This window comes from Schistocerca gregaria, chromosome 3 (assembly GCF_023897955.1).
Source record: "Schistocerca gregaria isolate iqSchGreg1 chromosome 3, iqSchGreg1.2, whole genome shotgun sequence".
NCBI lineage: Eukaryota > Metazoa > Arthropoda > Insecta > Orthoptera > Acrididae > Schistocerca > Schistocerca gregaria.
Genome location: NC_064922.1, coordinates 285,028,979 through 285,048,528, shown reverse-complemented (window position 1 = coordinate 285,048,528; position 19,550 = coordinate 285,028,979). Strand labels below are relative to the sequence as shown.

Genomic DNA, 19,550 nt, shown 5'->3' with positions numbered 1-19,550 from the left:
GCAGTGCAGTTTGCAGCTCTTGTAGACAGTTGCTGTGTTGCTGATCTGAGCTCATTCGTACGGTCGTTCACTGGAGCACACAATGTGATACAAGAGTTAGAATTTTCTCCTTCGTGTTCACACGGCGCATCTAGACTTCGCTCTGTAGCAAACCTCACAAACAGCAGTCTGATCGAGTAAGACCGGGTGACCTCGGTATCCAAGCAATGACTCCACGGTGACCGATTCCACGTCAGGGGTACGTCTCCGTGAGCTACTGAGTCACTGGCTGTACCAAATATGTAGGAACTCCGTCGTGCTGAAAGCGCATACGACGCCGTGTTTCCAAAGGAATATCGTTCAAGTATTCTGGTAGGATATTTTGAAGAAAATCGAGACACATTAGCCTGTAATGACGTTATCTAAAACAACTGGACCGATAAGTTGGTCATTAATAATATCGCACCACATGTATTGAAATAGTCAGTAAAGACAACACTACGTAGCCTATGTCATTTTGTCTTCGCATATGAATGCTAGAGAAGAGCATGGGACTGACACCAGTGATTTTCAAAAAGCTGTATGGCGGTTTACGGTTAAGAAAAGGATATACGTTCATTGGAAGTTTTTGTTCGGTATCACGAGTACTACCACCCATAAAGCCTGTAGCCTTCCTCCTGAGTCACCCTGTATATTTGTGTAAAACGGCGAAGTTACCTGGTAAATGATATCCACTGTCACTAGCGCAACCTGCATATTCGAACCTTGTCTGCTCTTCACCTTGTTTTGCAATCTAGTGCGTTGAGTTTTATCAAGAGTTTAGTGAAGTTTTAAAAATGATATTTCATAACATAATCTCATTCTGACAAAACGGTTGAACTTTGTCTTGCAAGCGATTCGTTTCGTTAACAAAGTATTCTTTCTACATCTACATCTACATGACTACTCTGCAATTCACATTTAAGTGCTTGGCAGAGGGTTCATCGAACCACAATCATACTATCTCTCTACTATTCCACTCCCGAACAGCGAGCGGGAAAAACGAACACCTAAACCTTTCTGTTCGAGCTCTGATTTCTCTTATTTTATTTTGATGATCATTCCTACCTATGTAGGTTGGGCTCAACAAAATATTTTCGCATTCGGAAGAGAAAGTTGGTGACTGAAATTTCGTAAAAAGCTCTCGCCGCGACGAAAAACGTCTATGCTGTAATGACTTCCATCCCAACTCGTGTATCATATCTGCCACACTCTCTCCCCTATAACGTGATAATACAAAACGAGCTGCCCTTTTTTGCACCCTTTCGATGTCCTCCGTCAATCCCACCTGGTAAGGATCCCACACCGCGCAGCAATATTCTAACAGAGAACGAACGAGTGTAGTGTAAGCTGTCTCTTTAGTGGACTTGTTGCATCTTCTAAGTGTCCTGCCAATGAAACGCAACCTTTGGCTCGCCTTCCCGACAATATTATCTATGTGGTCCTTCCAACTGAAGTTGTTCGTAATTTTAACACCCAGGTACTTAGTTGAATTGACAGCCTTGAGAATTGTACTATTTATCGAGTAATCGAATTCCAACGGATTTCTTTTGGAACTCATGTGGATCATCTCACACTTTTCGTTATTTAGCGTCAACTGCCACCTGACACACCATACAGCAATCTTTTCTAAATCGCTTTGCAACTGATACTGGTCTTCGGATGACCTTACTAGACGGTAAATTACAGCATCATCTGTGAACAGTCTAAGAGAACTGCTCAGATTGTCACCCAGGTCATTTATATAGATCAGGAACAGTAGAGGTCCCAGGACGCTTCCCTGGGGAACACCTGATATCACTTATCGTAACATATATCATTGCGCTCGTACCTCTTCTGTGCCTACATATAAATACTTGCTCTATTTTCACGTATACACTTATATTTTGAACTACATATTTACCCCCAGACCTTTGCGTAGCTCACGGCGGGGGCTAATTCGTTTAAACACTAGCCACTTTCCTTCGAGATCTGTTCGCGAGTGGAGCAAGGAGGAAGCTCTCTTGGCGCAACCGCAAGTGCACAACTCTATATGTTCTGTTGTCCGTGCACGAGATGTACAATGCAGGTAGTGGTTGATTTTCACTTTACACTCTGTCTTTAATCAATACGCTCTTTTTTTGCTCAAAAACTTTTCGCAAAAATAACTTATAATTCTTTAATAAACTCTTACTTATTGCCGGCCGGGGTGGCCGAGCGGTTCTAGGCGCTAATTCTGGAACCGCGCGACCGCTGTGGTCGCAGGTTCGAATCCTGCCTCGGGCATGGATGTGTGTGATGTCCTTCGGTTGGTTGGGTTTAATTAGTTCTAAGTTCTAGGGGACTGATGACCTCAGAAGTTAAGTCCCACAGTGCTCAGAGCCATTTTCTTACTTATTGACTAAACCAGTGACATCTGTAGCAGCGTGCTTTCGAATTTCATTGATCCGCTATGACGCTAATCGGCGGCGGGCCCAAATACACAATCACTATTTAATTCAAGATCTCACAACTCTCTTACAAAATCTCCATGATAGATGAATCATAATCATAATAACCCAGAGCCATCTCATGAAAGCAGAGTCGCCATTTTAATCAACGTGGCTATGGATGGCGGAATACCACTAATGCTGCTATCAAAAGATACAGCTTTTTTCATGCTCTTTTCAATTAATTGTTTTGCATTATCACCATTTAAGACAAGCTTCAGTTCACTATATTATATTTCAAGTCTATGACAATGTATTTTCCTAGGATGTGTCTATATTTCAAGTCTATGACAATGTATTTTCCTAGGATGTGTCGGACGTAACAATACCACCCGTCATCTTTGAGTCTTGACGTCATCTGAACGGGAGACGAAAATATCGAACCAAATTCAGGGTACATAAAATTTGTGCAACAACAAGAATTATAGTTATTATCATGAGATCACATTAGTTGCTGTCGTCAAATCTCAATCAACCATTTACGTTTCAACGAAACCTACCCCTCTGTTACAGTAAAACTCAGTATGTCACAAGATATAAGATTTCGCATTCGGATTCGTTGACTTCAGCAACTCACGACCAAATTGTCACTTTAAGCCATACTTGGTATTGGACTACGCTACACATTAGTCTGACACTACATCCTTCATTCCAAAAAAGTAATGTTGAAGCAATATGAATGTTGTCGCTCTTCTGTTTTATCTTGGTTTGCGTACGCATGATGTCACACGCAACAGTATCATTACGTTAGTGATGAAAGACTAGGTTTCGGTAGGGTCAGCGCATCCCACTGTATCTCTGCAACAGTTCGTGAATATTTTACTCCGAACTTTATCTGCGTATGTAACTGATAGTCAGCAGTCTGTAATTTAACTTGCTCGCTGATTTCCTAAGCTACCCTTAAGCGAATTATGAGATTAACCATTACTCAAAGCCGATACCAATACCCGAACCCACCGACGTTTCAGGTGCTAACATAGATGTGCAAACATGTTTACACGACGCTGCACTATTACACGCCTAACATAACTCGCAGACAGATTGAATAGCTTAGGAGATAGTTGCACAATAACGCGGACAAAATTCGTAAGCTGTCTTGACGATCGGTGGTCTTAGTATACCTGGGAGTCGTACAGACGAGATGTTAAGTAGTTTCCTGCCCCCGGCTAGAAAAAAATTCGTGCTGGTTTCCGGTATTATTTACAAGTGGAGAGTCTGATCAAGTTTGGAAAGGACGTTCTGTATGATACATAAACAGTCATGTGTTTTGGCTTTCCAGACACACACACGTTTTTAAAGTCGACGTCAAATGTGATGAGAAAATTGTATTTTCAATGCTATAAACTGAAAGATCGTCTAGAAACAAACATATTTGTTTATACACGAGGGTGAGTCAAATGAAAACCTTAAATATTTTTTTAAAATATTATTTATTGTGCAGAAGTGGTACAACGCTGTATCGCTTTTCAACATAATCTCCCCCCACGCTCAATGTTAGTCCTCCAGCGCTTACAAAGTGCATAAATTCCTTTAGAAAAAAAAAAATCTTTTGGTAGTCCACGCAACCACGATGCATCGCGTGCCGTATCTTTTCATCAGAACGGAACTTCTTTCCTCCCGTTGCGTCTTTGAGTGGTCCAAACATATCGAAGTCACTTGGCGCAAGGCCTGGTGAGTGTGGTGGATGAGGAAGACACTCAAAATGCAGGACTGTGATTGTTGCAATTGCTGCACGGGCAGGATACCAGCTGACAGTAATCCTCGCCGCTTTGATTTGATTGCAGGCCGCAGACGATTTTTTAGGAGATCTATGTATGTTGCACTGGTGACAGTGGTCCCTCTAGGCATATAATGCTCCAAAATGACGCCTTTTGCGTCCCAAAAGAGTCAGCATAACCTTCCCTGCTGATGGTTCTGTTCGAAACTTCTTTGGTTTTGGTGATGAGGAATGGCGCCATTCCTTGCTCCCTCTCTTCGTTTCCGGTTGGCGGAAGTGAATCCAGGTTTCGTCCCCAGTAACGATTCTTGCAAGGAAGCCATCACCTTCTCGTTGAAAGCGCCGAAGTAGTTCTTCACAAGCATCAACACGTCGATCTCTCATTTCAGGAGTCAACTGCTGTGCCACCCATCTTACAGACACTTTGTGAAACTGGAGCACATCATGCACAATGTCGTATGCTGACCCATGACTAATCTGTAAACATGCTGCAATGTCATTCAGCGCTACTCGGCGGTTTTCGTTCACTGTGGATTCAACTGCTGCAATGTTCTGTGGAGCCACAACTCGTTGTGCCTCACCTGGACGAGGAGCATCTTCCACTGAAGTCACAGCATTTGCGAACTTCCTACTCCATTCGTAGACTTGCTGCTGTGACGGACACGAATCACCGTACTGAACTTTCATTCGTCGATGAATTGCAATAGGTTTCACACCTTCACTAAGCAAAAACCGAATAACAGAACGCTGTTCTTCCTTGGTGCAAGTCGCAAGTGTGGCGGCCATCTTTATACTGATACTGCGACGGTATGTGTGCGTCTGCACTATGCTGCCACCTACAGGTCATTCTGCACGCTGTTTGTAGCACGCTTACCAACTTACAGGACAACGGCGCGAAATTTAGATTTGTTATTACGAATTTAAGATTTTCATTTGACTCACCCTCGTAATATGGAGTCCATAGTTAAAAATTTAGAGTTATTACTGTTTTTTTGTGTTCGTGCTGTATCTTGTGTGCAATCCTAAAGTATCGACTGCAGACCGACCAGCTCGGTGCCGCGAAACAGCAAGAAGAAGGCGGCGATCCGCTCGCCAATAGAAAGAGCGGGCAGTGCCACACCTCCAGGAAGACTGACTGAACCAGCTGCCCATCGCTGATCAGCCCAGTTTGGTCGCAGACTTCGAGAGCATTAGTGTTGAGTATTGGGAAACAGATACTTAGCCTGCGTTCTGCGAGTAGTAACACTGGAAAGTATTTACTTGTAGGAGGCACAGTAAGCAAGTTAAGCTATGTTTATTTTCTATGTTTTATGTACAGATCATTTTGGATTCCTTCCACAGGACATTGCAACTTTTCTCCTTCCTTGTTTGTGTCCGTGCTCACTCCAGCAGTTGCCGACACAACATCTTGGGTACGCAGCCATTTATTGTGTCTTCAGAGAAAGCTCAGTGGTTGAGCGGTCAAGGGATTAGACCGCCAATCCGCTTGTCTGTGTTCGAGTCTTGCTCGTGTCTTTTTCTTATTCGATATTTTTTTTGGTGTATCTGATAAAATTCTGATAATCTGAATACTTTTCTTTGCCTTTTTTGTGTTGTTGGCTGAGAGACCGCTAACGGCACGTTCAACCACCTAACTGGACAAATTTATCTGTCCTTCAAGCTCAGTGGCAGCTTTTCTTCGCGAAATGTGTGGGTTCTGTGTTCAAATGTGTCTCAGAAGAGCAGGTGACTGTAATGAGTGTGAGAAGTGTGGTGTCTTTTTTTCTATTGGATGACGATGATGAGAGGAGGGAGAGGTTGAAACTCGATGTCAGCACCCAGCCGATTGTTCTCGAAAAGCTCCAAGGAGGCGGCCCAGTTTAATGCTACATATGACCGATCAACAGCATCACGTGCCCACACTTCAGGAGACACTGCGGAGAGGACTCGAAAGTAATTGAGGAGATTGGATGAAAGACTGGTAACCGGGAAACACAGGCCACCATCTCTCTCCCTCTTTGCCGTAACGGCAAATGGAAAACAGCCAACAACACGTGGCATACCCAGGCGGCTACCCATCCGTTCAAGTACCGACTACGCCAGAAGTTGCTAACTTCTTTGAACTGTGGAGAACCCGGTGTATTCAACAAGGTAAGACCGTTGCCTACAATATTGTTAATGAAATAGGTCAGTGGTAATCACACGGACTTCATTGCAGTCTGGCATATAAACAGACGGAATATGTCACTATTTTCATCATGGCAGCAACACCAGCAACCGTTACGAAATTGTTTCGAATGAAAAACAGCCCACAGTTGAACTAATTATGTTTATTCCTAACCTAGACCATTGTTTCAGCTATAACATCATAGCCTTCTTCAGAAGTCCTGAAAAGTGATCAAACTACCATCTAGACCAGTAATACAATCTATACATCAACTTTTAAAATTACGTATGTGGTAATACGTTACTTACATAAGCTTTTAAAAATGAAAAATCTTAGCCCAGCGGCTGCGTCAAGATCAATACAATAAAGTAAGTTCAACAGACATAACTGCATCTATTATGTAGTGGCGGGGGACATACGGTGACATAACGGTGACATATGTAGTTTTACTTATGATCGAAACAGACTTATGTCTGTTATTTTATTTTATTAATTTTGAAGCAGCAGCTGGACTAAGACATTTTTCATTTTTAAAAGCTTATATAAGTAATGTGTTTTCACATATGTAATTTTAGAAGTTTATGTTTACATTATGCTACTGGTCTGTATATTAGTTTGATCACATTTTACGAATTCTGAAAAAGCCTATATTGTTATTGCTGAAACCATGGTCTAGGTTTAGAATAAACATCATTAGTGCAAATGCGGGCTGTTGTTCATTCGAGAGAGATGGAATATGGTTGTTTGGCGGCTGGCAGATATGTAATGCACCAGATAGTTTATGATTAAACAATAAAAGTATTTTTTACTGATTTGTAGTATCATGTTTCTGATGTTTGTGCTTATCGACCCACTTGTTTCCACTGCGTTAGTTAATGTGCGACGTGTTTGCAAAACTGGACGTGTGGCATACAGCGTTGTCATTTTTAAACTAGGTACTTTGTGATATAATGCGATTACAATGTTACATAAATCTTGTGCTTCAGAAGAAGTGTGCTCTCTTGTCATGTATTAACCCAGCAAGTTGGCGCAGTGGTTAGCACACTGGAGTCATGTTCGGGAGGACGACTGTTCAAACCCGCGTCCGGCCAGCCAAATTTAGGTTTTCCGTAATTTCTCTAAATCGCTCTAGGCAAATGCCGAGATGGTTACTCTGAAAGGGCACAGCCGATTTCCTTCCCAATCCTTGACACAATCCGATCTTGTGCTGCAACTATAATGGCCTCGATGTAGGTCGGACGTTAATACCAATCTTCCTTCCTTCATTTTTATTATGTATTATGCTTACATCAGCTTGATGATTATGTAAGTTGTCGAAACTGGTTGTAATATAGCAAAGTTTATTGCAGATTTTGGTGGTTTAGATAAAAAAAACCTTTTATCAATGCTGTGGGGTGCAACACAAAAACAAGAAAGATGGTTGGATGAAAGAAGCTAAACAGATAAGGAATGAAAAAATAAAAAAACAGATCGGTTGAAATCAATAACGGTAGTTTAGCACCGAATAACAAATTTTTTCCAAATTTTTCTAGTTTCGATTAAAATAGTATTTTTTTAGATTTTTTACTGATGAGGAGCTAAAACTATTATATCAATTTACCAAAGCAGCGGTCCTAAAACTTTCGGTTTTTAAATAATTAAAAAAAGAGTTGTACTTATTCATGAAACTCAGTTAATTTGAAATATTGGGTTACTATAGAAAATGAGAAAAACGATCAGTGCTATTTTAATAACAAAACCGATAGTTAGAAACGCGCAGCAACTAACAAACACACAAGAATCTATAAAGTTTTTCTGAGAGTCACGTAGGTGTCGGGGTGTGGTGTGGTCTATTACATGGTATACTCATCCTTGCAGTGTGCAATACTATACGGGACTTCACCGCAAAAATACTCTGATGGACTGCAGAATGGCTCCGTCCATAATCTGTAAGGATTGAATTGCACTGAATTGTTGTCAGAAATGTTCGACATTTTGATGTCTTTCGACGATTCGACGAGACCAGAAATGAGTTTTCCGTAAGTAAGTATTTTTCAGGGGTACTGATTTACCCATAGACATTCTCGAGTGAATTAAGAAATCTCAGTGATAAACACGGTGCAGTCAATGTTCTGTATCAGAAGCTTCTAAGCAACCTTGAAGGCAGAAGAACGAAAGTACTGCAGAACTCTCTGCTGTGGAATTCTACAATATCTAGTCCAGTGTTAGAAAGAATTCATGAACCTCGTTACCATCAAAGCCGTTATAAACTTGACCCAAACTGTAAACTTTCATCTACATGAACGGTTATTTTCGAGCTTTTCAGCTATCGCGGTTAGCCAAGAGTGGTCCAGTGGAGCTCGAAAGTTTATTTCCGAACGAAGTACAGCTTTACTTACAGCATTCTTTACTACTCAATATCAGTAGTGATCGTTTCTTTTTTTACGAGCAGAGTAAAAGTTGTATGGCAGGCATCTCATTTGTAGCTCAAAAATATTTATCTTTTGCAGTAAGTTTTATGGCGTCTGAAAGATGAGTCTTTGAATGATACTGTTTCTGATGAAAGGAATCGATTTACAAATCAACACATTATGGAAAGAGTATTTATGAACAGACTGGACAGTAAAATATTTTAACTACTATTGTGTACTTGTTCCCGATAAATGTTAAATTTTGTCTACAATCGAAACTGTTCATTCGAATTTTTGGAAAGGGTATTTTTATTTTCGTCAGAAAAAATCAGCTGTATTCGCATTCTCATTTAGAAGTAAACACGTATATTTGACTACAAAAGAGGTTTTCCACTCAAAACAAAGAAAATGAGAGCTACAAATTTGCACAAAAGCTTATAATTGGTTTGCCATTCCCCTGAAGTAATAAAAGAGGAAGGAAATTATAGCAACATAGTATGCCTATATCTGCTTGTAGCCCTTGGAAACGGACAACTTAACACCTAAAATAGAGTACTGTAATTAGTTCTCACTCTCTAGCATTGACTATGCGTAATCCCCTGAAAGTGGCATGGTCCTCGATTTAAACATGGTTTCTGAGCAGTTTCAAAAAACTAGAATCAGTAGAAAAATACTGCTGATTTTTTGTAGTATTCAACCCCTCATTATTCGTAGAGAAAGGCGGCGAACGTGGAGGGACAAAGTTTTCTTTTATTTACCTATTTTATTTGATATTTTGGTTCTAAGTGTCTTGACAATTATAATGCGAAAGTGTACGGGAGTCTTAAGATTTTTTCAGCCTTTGTTCCATATTTACCTTTATCGCTAGACATAACAGCAATAAAGTATCGAGAATCGGTTATTTCAAAAACATGTTGTTTTGGGCGGTTTCAAAATCAGGTTGCATTGGAGAGGAAAAATATCGGTATAACCGCATCCCTAAAGCGGGTACCTTGGAGCGACATTCACTGACAGTCGCCTGCGACCGTAGGTACAGGCCTGCTGAATGGAGTGATAGAGGTTCCCTCCGTGTTCCTCGGCCGGGGTGTGCCGCTGTTATGTATTCACCTGCCCTCCGCCGGACGGCGGCGGCTTCCGAAATTCCGATATTACTTTGTGATTGGCGCCTCCCCCGCGTCCGTTCCCAGGCCCGCCCATTCATCTGGCGCTGCTGCTGGGTCCCCACGGAATGCCGATGGCGTCGCCGGCATTCCACCCCGGTCCCACTCTCTGCGCGTTCTGCTCTGCCGGTATTGCACCTCTCTGCGCTGTCGAATAGTTTCCGGTTCGCATTAATCAGGCCGCGTCCGAGAACGTAAGTCACGTCCGCGGAAAGAACGCCAGAGTAAGCAAGCTGCTGGAATCTGATGCTGTATTTAAATGGCATGTAAGATGGTGTTGTATTCGTTTACGTCCATTCTCCATCTCCCGAGCGCTCACATCACGTTAAATTTCAGTTCCAGTAATACGGCTGGGATGAATCGACACTCGAAAAGGGGCCTAACACAAAATTCGCGGATAAATACTTAGTCCTCTTTGGCCCCTAAGTATGCATCTATCTAAGTTCACATAATTCTGCAACAGAAAAAGTTCCGTCGCTCCATTCGAATCAGAGTAACGGTCATCTCACAAAACTTCCTGACGTCATTTTGACGTTACACGCAATATCGACAATCGATTCTGCAGGCGTAATATTCGTTTTGACATATTTAGTTATTTGTATTAGAACTTGCTGTACGCCGTATCAAGGCAACTGTGCACTGAAAATGTATCACGAGCACGTCACCCATATCATTTAATGTCAGTTAAGCCTTCAAGAGATACTATAATAACCGTGCCATGAGGCAAAAACCACACGAAAAACTGCTAGTGTACTGGATAATGACGTGGTTTGCTGATTCGATGGGTGTAGCGGTTCTAGGCGCTTCAGTCCGGAACCGCGCAACAGCTACGTCGCAGGTTCGAATCCTGTCTCGGGCATGGATGTGTGTGATGTCCTTAGGTTAGTTAGGTTTAAGTAGCTCTAAGTTCTAGGGGGACTGGTGACCTGAGATGTTAAGTCCCATAGTGCTCAGAGCCATTTGAACCATTTAACATTTCAGTCTGATTCCAGAACGAAGGATGAGATAAATATTTAGTTGTTTACTTCCGGCTATTAGGCGACTTTCGAGTGTGTCATAAGTCAGGAACTTAAGAGGACAGCTTAAATTGCTGTGAGTGAAATGATGAGTAATCATATTCATATTCTCCCCTGTCGTGATTTCCCTAAATCGTTTCAGGCAAATGCCGGGATGGTTCCTTTGAGAAGGGCACGGCCGATTTCCTTCCCAATCCTTCCCTAACCCCAGCTTATGCTCCGTCTCTAATGACCTCGTTGTCGACGGGACGTTAAACACTAACCACCACAACCATCTCCCCTGTCACAAATACTTTTGGCGGGTAACACTCAACTCACAAGACGGGCTGCAAACCAATGGCACTTCAGGTTGGTATCTTTCTCCTACTAAGACCGTGTGTCAGCTGTCATCCATGCGAGGGGGGCGCGCGTCGAACGCTAACGAGAATCGATAGCAGTTCCTGCGGTTGTCGATTTTGTATGTGGTGTCAAAATGAAGTCACATTTGCATGAAATTTTGTGAAATGAGTGTTACCCCTTCGAATCACTATTGGAAGATAGGAACAGCACAATCAAAGATCGATTATCTCTCTACGACACATCCAATGCCTTAAATGAAAAGTAAGTTGACAAGTAATGTAATAAACTCAAAACATGATCACTATCCAGTCAGTCAAACACAAGCCTCACGCAAAAGAAAACAGTAATTTTCTGAACACTAAGCTTTCAAGCATATTCTGAAATCATAATTACACACAATGCACCTCGTAATATCTAGCTACCCATTCTTTAACGAGATTCAGTTAACATGAAATTCAATCGACTATCCGGGTGTATATAAAAGGATTACCTAATCAAACATAAATGCAGTACGATTGATGCATTACAATATACATTGTTGTGCAGAACTGAAGGGCAACAGTAACTATCGTGTAATGAGTGACTGGGATTCTTTCTTTCTTTCTTTCTTTCGCTTACGCCATAGTCCCGTAGCGATCGCAGGGTCGGCGTGGTTACAACGGACTTGGCAGTGTTAGGGATGGCCGGATGCCCTTCCTGCCGTCACCCCGTACCCCCCAGGACGGAATCAGTGTACCCCAGCTTGCTGCGTCGAGTGTAAATCGTGAAATAGTGCGGACGTGTTTCAAATGTTTGCGACGCGTGTAACTGAGGCGGAACGTGGGGACCAGCCCGGTATTCATCTAGCAGGATGTGGAAAACCGCCTAAAAACCACATCCAGGTTGCCCGGCACACCGGCCCTACTCGTTAATCCGGCGGGCGGATTCGATCCGGGGCTTGCGGGCCTACCCGAGTCCAGGAAGCAGCGCGTTAGCGCTCTCGCTACCCTGGCGGGTAATGAGTGACTGGGATGTAACGATAAAACTTGAACCATACGTACAAAGAACTGCTACTGTATAGTACAGAAGATAAATCAGAGAAATACAGTGCGCAATGAGACGAACAAAAGCTATTCTTTTTCAAAGACAGTAATTACACTGAAGTCACCGCCATGTATGATGGTCCTCCTGGACATTAATAAGGGCTGGACGTGGTTCTTAACAGGACGTGTGAGCAGTGCATGAACTGCAATGTGTTCCCATGCTGGCAGCATGGCTGATACGGAGCTCATCCGGTAGGGCGTTCTATTCCTCCGCCATTGTAGTTAAGAATTACTAGATGGTCGTTGGTGTGGATGTGTACGAGCTGTAATAGGCTTTCCCAACTCATGAAAAGCTTGCTCGGTGGAATTTAAATCTGGAGAACGGGCGGGCCAGTACATTCACAGAACATAATTTCATTCTAAGTGCTCTGCCGTCTCTGCTGTTCGATGCGCCGCCCATATTCAGCCTTGAAAATGAAATCTAGAGCGAATGCACCTCTGAAAAACCGCACATAGGAAGGTGAACAGTTCCACAACAATACCAATCGTTAAGTGAACCATATTCAAAGGTTTGGAGGCCAGTACGCACATGGAACATTGTCTCTCCGGATCAGAACACCTCAACCACCAAAACTATTATGTTCGACAACGCTGGACGTACCATAATATGGTGAGAAATGGGAACACACATTACACCCAGGAATATTGTCATACGTAATCGTTTGGGTGGTCCACGTGTTATTGAGTGGGGAGAGAATGTTGCATTGGCGTACTGGTTCAAATGGTTCTGAGCACTATGGGACTTAACTTCTGAGGTCATTAGTCCCCTAGAACTCAGAACTACTTAAACATAACTAACCTAAGGACATCACACACATCCACGCCCGAGGCAAGATTCGAACCTGCGACCGTACCAGCAGCGCGGTTCCGGACTGAAGTGCCTAGAACCGCTCGGCCACTGCGGCCGGCTTGGCGTACTGACCAACACTCACCGGTCATTGTTATTGGGACACTGTACTCCTTCCACGTCAGCATTTTTTCAGGGCCGGCTTCGCCTCAGACTTAATTTTTACGGATGGCAATGGGCGATCACTTCGAAGACGGCACGTACAGAACGTTTTGCAACGAGACGATACTCAGCGAATGAAATGTCTTGTCAGTTCCTCGACTTAAATCCTGTCGAGTATTTGTGGGAGGCGCTGGGGAGACAAATTACTGCACGTTCACATGCACCAGTGACCATCCAACCACCGTTAACCGCGCTGGTGGAGGAATGAAACGCTCTACCGCAAGAACTCCTTACCAACCGTGTGGCCAGCTTTGGAGCAAGTCGCACAGCATACTCTGCCGTCCGTCACACATCCTATAAAAACTATGTCCAGCCGTTTGTGATGTCCAAGAGACCATCATAAAACATAGTGAATAAACTAAAAATACTTGTCCCGAACAGGCCATGAAGGCCTAACGGTACCGACCGGCCACCGTGTCATCCTCAGCCCACAGGCGTCACTGGATGCAGATATGGAGGGGCATGTGATCAGCACACCGCTCTCCCGACCGTATGTCAGTTTCCGAGACCGAAGCCGCTACTTCTCAATCAAGTAGCACCTCAGTTTGTCTCACAAGGGCTGAGGGCAAAAATGGTTCAAATGGCTCTGAACACTATGGGTCTTAACATCTGAGGTCATCAGTCCCCTAGAACTTAGAACTACTTAAACCTAACTAACCTAAGGACATCACACACATCCATGCTCGAGGCAGGATTCGGACCTGCGACCGTAGCGGTCGCGCGGTTCCAGACTGAAGCGACTGGGATTCAGCCACTCCGGCCGGCGGCTGGATGCACCCCGCTTGCCAACAGCGCTCGGCAGACCGGGTGGTTACCCAGCCAAGTGCTAGCCCAGCCCCACAACGCTTAACTTCGGTGATCTAACGGGAACCGGTGTTACCATTGCGACAAGGCCGGTGGCCATAAAACATAGTGACTTGAGTGTCGAACTGCCGTTCATGTCACTGCGTATTTCTTCCAGTTACCTCGTGTATTGCCGGTCGCTGTATTTGAGCAGTTCTACGCGCTTCAGTCTGGAACCGCGCGACCGCTCCGGTGGCAGGTTCGAATCCTACCTCGTGCATGTACTTAGGTTAGTTAGGTTTAAGAATTTCTAAGTTCTAGGGGACTGATGGACTCAGATGTTAAGTCCCATAGTGCTCAGAACCATTTGAACCTTGTATACTTTACTGTATCAGTTCTTTCTACGTGTGGCCTAAGTTTGTTTGTGGCACATCATGCGGAAGCTACTTTCGTCCGTAAGTTTTGCACACCAGTGTAATGATACCTACGTTACTCTCGATGACACCTTCAGGTTTTCAGCTGCCCGAGTCATTGTTTGGTTGCCACCAGCGCTCACGCCTCCTCAGATCAGCTATTCCATTCCCTGGCGGGTTGAAATACTGGGTGGTAGTTAGTAACAAAACATGAATCAGTTTTTAAAACAATTCATGGAATGATTTTCTTCAATCATTCAGCAAATGTATTTACGGCATCGGTCTACCATTTTTGTGTAAAGGAGCCAGATATAAATGGACTGTTACACTTGCTGTAACTTTAAGCAATGAATAAGCACTTTTAAACTCAACACTATTACCACTTACATCACCAAATCTCTATATCCGGGATAAAGTAAATTCTACAAGAAAGTAAACGGACTGGAGGGAACGGAATCGTGATGATCCAGAAGTTCAGCGTCTATAACACGATGCAGTCAGCGTCACTTCTTAACGTGAACAACTTGAGTGTTCCACAGACATAGCCCGCAGCAGTATCTCAGATACACAGAGGAAACGTTTGCCAGTCTGTAACTAGTAGTCGAGCACTGCTGTCAGAATCAAAGTCCCGGGGCAGTACAGTATGGTGCGGCGGCGAATTCTGCATACTCCAGCGGAGCGGAGCGACGTCTTATGACAACGGCAGTGACGTTGACAAGCGTAGCTGGCGACAGTCTGGTTGCACTGGATGCCGGAAGAGAAGTGGTTCCCGCATTCTCTGCGGCGACTTGCATCGCCGTGTTCAGTGTTCCGCAGGCGGTCCACTAGCGGAAACGTGACGCAGTTACAACTGCTCATGGCGAGACCGCTAAACTGGCGATGTCAAAAAGGGTTCCGAAAGGGGGAAAAAGAGGGGGAAATGTAGGTCTCAGAAATCAGTGTGGCATGTATCTTATTGAAATTACAATGAAATGAATACCACTAGCTGCATAAAGGCCTTGATATAAGTCAACGGGGACAGTTGAAAATGTGTGCCCCGACCGGGACTCGAACCCGGGATCTCCTGCTTACATGGCAGACGCTCTATCCATCTTCTTTTTTTTTTACATTTTGTTCGTTATGGTTCGTTGTATTTCGTCGTAGCGGACGTCACATGACATCCGTCGAAGCTCGTTGTTGATCTTTTCACTGAGTTTTTCGTATTACAGACGCCAGCCAGCTCTCTGACCGAACGCGCTGAGCTACCGTGCCGGCACAAAAGACTGGAATCAGTGGGTTTCGAACTCGGGACCTTAAGATCCATCTGAGCCACCGAGGACACAGAGGATAGTGCGACTGCAGGGACTTATCTCTGGCACGCCTCCCGTGAGACCCACGTTCCCAACTTATTGTCCCGCACTATATTCATGGTGGCCCTGCCCATTGTACTCATTACTCGCGGCTTATTGCCGATTCCCTTAAGAGTTCGGGCACTCTTTGTGCATCCGCACAGAAGAAGATGGTCCAATGGCCCGTGAGCCTTAATTATATAAATATATGAAGATGGTATCTGTTCTTCCCGACATGTCCGAAAGAACAGATAACATCTTCATACGTATGTATCTTAGTGTCAGCCGTGCGCAAACTAGAAGTTTCCTTCTGTTCAAATTTCCTCAACCACTCCCAGTTTTTATTCATTTCGATAATGATGTAAATCACCCAGTTGTGGATTATGTTATCTGCGGACTTCGTGTCGATGTCTCTATTTCTAAGTCACTGCTTGAACCGGATATAATACAACAGATGTTTACAGAGAATATGAAAATATACTTTAAAGGACAAAGGAAACGAGAATGCCTACCTAGAACTTGAAAGAAAAGTATCTACGGTGCAGTGACTGTCTCTAGAAAGATAAGATGTTTAAGGGGAAGTAGAAGATACGGCAGAGGCTATGATAGTCGACATGGGCACTCGTAATAAGATGCTGATTTATTGCTCAACTTCCAAACAAAATGTTACTTATAAATCTGCTCACACAAAAATGTTGCATTGTGTGCTTTCAGGTAAGCCAGGAAGCCATCAGCAGTAAAGAAATATTCAAATTCATTGTCGTGGGATATTGTGTTAGCATACAGCGGTGGACCTGTAAGCGGAATCGAGACGGGTCATATGCATTATGCAGACTGTACTCCACATACATGGGCAGAATCTGATAACGACAGTGTGCGAAGATTAATTAACAGTTGCATTGCACTCTAGCGTTAACTGTACGTTGCAAATTACTAATGACGGCAGAGATGCAGTGTGTATTTTATTTTATCTGAATGGACAGTGAGGTACTGCAAATAAGTTTACGATATCTAATGATGATCAGATGAAACCGGTATTAAGTAAATAATTATCTCATTAGTAGCTCTTAGCGGTTTGAAATACGACATTTTTAATTTGCTAAAAAGGCATTTTTGAATATTCAACGTTAATTATAAGAAACTTTTGGGTTGTACGATTTTTTGAAATGTTTAGAATTCAACTTTCCAAAAACCAGAAGGATAACCGCCTTTCATTACAGAAAGTACTTTCATTGTACGCCTGTTGTGACGCCAGAATGTGAGAGGAGAATGTGAGCCAGAATTTAATAAATAGAGAGTAATTAGGGAAATTAAAGCAGAACAAGCCTTTGAGGCCCGAAATAACACATCACGTATTTATTCCTGAGTGCTTAATTTTCATCATTTTATGTCCGCCAGGACGAGAAATAAAACATATGTATTGACGATACATAGGTATGGTAGTATTTTTCTATAACTTTTGCGCATCGTTATTCCATTTCGTTATACAGATCCATTAAGAGTAAGTCCTTGTTGTATCTTGGTGGAGATGCAGTTTCAGTCGTTAAGAGGCATTCTAACGCGTCGCAGCAATCTCTACAAAGCTGTAAAAATGAACTCAGGTTGCCTTTAAAAAGTAGCACATCTCTGCACAGTCGACTGTTTTCTTTGAGGGCCGGGCATTCAAATAGCACTAAATACTAACGCTTCTTCTCAGTTTGGTAAATGATCTTCTGTAGACAACACGCATATTCTGCACTTAGTAAAGTCAGCTCCCACGTCACATGGACATACAGCTTAGGCGCCATGTTGCAGTAGTTTATCCAAATGCCTAAAGCCTCAGATGTTCAGGAAAGGCTGCCGGTTTTATTTAGCTAACGGGTTTACAATATTGTTTCTTGCTAGACGCAACAATTAGATGCCTGGAAAATACAATGGTATATCGCATTTACCACTGCATCAGGACCTCAGATGCTAATAAGAAGCCGCTAAGCTAATTGGCGCTGTATTGCCGTGAACCATCAATAGACAGAATCTATCCCGCTCGCCCCCACTTTCATGTCTGATGTCTACATTCATCTGTTTTCCATGATTTCTTGTGCGTAGTTTGTCCTTGTGGACCGAACACTGTTTGTCGGCCCCTTAACCATTACGAGGGGCGTTTGAAAAAGTCCGTGCAAAAATAAAAACTACTTACGTTTTTGGGGCAAACCTTTTTTTATTTTTCGATATAGTCTCTTTTTAGACTTATACACTTCATCCAACGCTTTTCTAATTTGTTGATCCCTTCCGAAAATAGTTGTCCAAGTCTGCAAAATAGCTATTAGTTGCTGCAATCACCTCCTCGTTTGAATAAAATCTGTGTCCCGACAGCCACTTTTTCAAATTGGGGAGAAATAGTAGTCCGAGGGAGCCAAGTCTGGAGAATAGAGGGGACGTGAAACGAGGTGCAATCCTATTTCCATTAATTTTGCGACCACAACTGCTGAGGTGTGTGCTGGTGCATTGTCGTGATGGAAAAGGACTTCTTTGCGTTCCAATCGCCGGCGTTTTTCTTGTAGATCGGTTTTCAAACGGTCCAATAACGATGAATAATATGCACCTGTAATAGTTTCACCCTTTTGCAGATAGTCGATGAGGATTATCCCTTGCGAATCCCAAAAGACAGTCGCCATAGCCTTTCCGGCTGAGGGAATGCTCTTCGCCTTTTTAGTGCAGAGTCTGCCTTGGTAACCCATTGTTTAGGTTGTTCTTTGGTCTCAGGAGAATAGTGATGCATCCATGTTTCATCCACTGTGACGAAATGACACTCCAAGTCCTGAGGATTCTTCCTGAACAGCTGCAAACCATCCTTGCAACACTTCACACGATTACGTTTTTGGTCAAGCGTGATCAATCGCGAAACCCATCTTGCGGATAGTATACTCATGTCCAAATATTTTTGCAAAATATTATATACCCGTTCATTCGAAATGCCCACAGCACTAGCAATCTCACGCACCTTAACTCTTCTGTCGTCGATGACCATATCATGGATTTTATCAATGATTTATGGAGTCGTAACCTCCACAGGGCGTGCAGAACGTTCAGCATGACTTGTCCCCATACGGCCACGCCGAAAATTTTGAGGACACTTATAAAGTGTACTAATCGAAGGTGCAGAGTCACTGTCATGTTGTTCAAGCTTCTCTTTAGTCTCATGAGGCGTTTTGACTTTCATAAAGTAATGTTTAATCACCACACGAAATTCTTTTTCGTCCATTTTTTTTGACAATCACTCGACTTCCTTGATTCACACGTGTGCCAGACACAAAGAAAAAGACCAATATGGCCGAAACTTGGTGTGCGTTGTTTCAAAGATGCTACGAACTAAACATGACCTCGATACGCGCCGGTGAAGCCATCTCTCGGACTTTGCAGGGACTTTTCTAACGCCCCTCGTAATTCTATGTTGGAACAGCACTTTCGCCTCTGATTTCAGTACTTTCTAATTTACGCACTGTGTGATCCTTTTTGTAAGTTAGTATTACATTTGTCTCCGAAACAATATATCTGTGTCATCTTCAGATTTCCCGACGAATCAACTGTTTGCAATGCCAGCACGCCTTCAACTGCTATCATGACTCACAGTGTGAGAGTACGGTACCGGTACGTACGCTGGTCTACAGGCCAGGTGGAACATCGATCGAAGAAAGCTGATAA

General features: G+C 43.2%; 1 protein-coding gene and 1 pseudogene across 2 annotated transcripts in view; both read right to left on the bottom strand.

The window, feature by feature from the left end:
• LOC126353759 (transmembrane ascorbate-dependent reductase CYB561) overlaps nucleotides 1-19,550 on the bottom strand; it is an 898,705-nt gene that overhangs the window by 451,901 nt on the left and 427,254 nt on the right. The window lies entirely within an intron of this gene.
• LOC126357323 (5S ribosomal RNA) lies at nucleotides 14,129-14,246 on the bottom strand (annotated as a pseudogene).